Here is a 1,530-nt window from a genome sequence, read left to right as displayed (position 1 = left end):
TGACAGGGATGAGGAATCGCCTCAGACTCCTTTCCCCTGTGTGTGGAAGGAGGAATAAGACACGCCAAACACCTCAAATTTAGTTGCACTGCTTTCAATAACAGTGAATTGACTAATGTTCCCTCTAAAATTAAAAAGAAAAAAAAAAAAGAACCGTGTCCTTCTGTGGTTGGAGATGTCAGAGTGTTGAGATCACCATAGTCAGATTTGCTGTTCATGTCTCTTCCTCTGTGCTCATCCTCCATTCTATTCCATCCAAGCACCCAGATATAAAACCAAGACTTTAGTAACCCACCTATTCCCTTCTTTTTTTCTTAACACCGAAATGCCTGCCCTGAACATTGCAGACAGCCTGGCCCAGACACAAAAGTGTGCAGAGTGAAAAAAGTTCAGACTGGCCACCACTAGAGTTAAGAGTCTGAAAGACAGAACATCATCAGTGCTTCCCAGCACCTTGACAATGGGAAGAGAACTTCAAGTGTTCAAGAGCATAAGGTGAACATGTCCCCTCCTATTTATGAAAACCATAAGATATTTGGTCTCCTACTTGCTGCTGCTATCATGTGACATCTAGAAGGTTAGCATCCCTCCTACACCAACATGTCTGGTGGAGAATGTCATAGTGATGCCATGTTTAGATTCCAGGATCACAAGAATCACCTCAAATTGTTGGGAAGGAACTGCATGAATCCAATGAGCTGTATCTGTAATTAACATTGCTATATGTAGCTTTATCTCTAAGAAAATGCTTCTGTTATAATAATGTTATAATAGTTCATGGACAATATAAACTGAAAAAAATGTCAGTCTGGTTAATATAAGGCAGTATTATTGAGCTCCTTGCCTATCCTTGCCTACCCCACCTCCATGAGCTAAGCCCAAGTAAGCCCCAGGGATCCATAAGTTCCCCCAATCCCTATCCCCAAAGCTTCCCGAAGCCAGATCCACAGCTGACTCTGTGGAAAACAAGCTCCCAGTCATTAGCCCCTACCAGTTGCTGGGGTAAGAAAGTGTTCCACGAGAGCTCTCACAGGACATTAGCCTGGCACTCTCCCTGCCAAATGCCATACCTAAAATCCCTCCAGCAGTGGGAATCTGCCCATAGGTGGTTAAAGTGGTTAAATGGCATATTTCTGAGCATTCAGGCTCTGGAGACAGAGAGACCTGGGTTCAAGCCAGTCACTTACAAGTTGGGTGACCACAGGCAGGGAACCTTAACTTCACTAAGCCCCAGCTTCTTTGTCTCTAAAATAGAGGTAATAATCATTCTTTCCCCTCAGAGCGCTTATGTGAATTAAATGAGATGATGTATGTAAAGTACTTTAGCATGGTGCCTAGCATATAGTAAGCAATCAATAAATATTAGTTAATATTATTACTGATATTGTAATTATTTTTTTCACTTCATTAAAATATAAAATAAACTTTGTTTACCATTCAGATTTTAATGACAAGCCCACTGATGACACAAACGTTCTTCATAATAACCCCAAGAACTCTGATCAGCCCTAGTAACACTTGCTCATGGCA

The 1,530-nt window shown here is 41.6% G+C and overlaps 1 protein-coding gene across 1 annotated transcript in view; it reads right to left on the bottom strand.

Moving 5' to 3' along the window:
- ILDR1 (immunoglobulin like domain containing receptor 1) overlaps nt 1–1,530 on the bottom strand; it is a 258,601-nt gene that overhangs the window by 239,081 nt on the left and 17,990 nt on the right.

Source organism: Lynx rufus, unplaced genomic scaffold, assembly GCF_022079265.1.
Source record: "Lynx rufus isolate CCGP_SWC_20201006 ecotype Redwood Valley unplaced genomic scaffold, mLynRuf1.p SCAF_5, whole genome shotgun sequence".
In the NCBI taxonomy this organism is placed as follows: Eukaryota; Metazoa; Chordata; class Mammalia; order Carnivora; family Felidae; genus Lynx; species Lynx rufus.
Note: the sequence above shows the minus strand (reverse complement) of the source record. Positions and strands in the feature narration are given on the sequence as shown.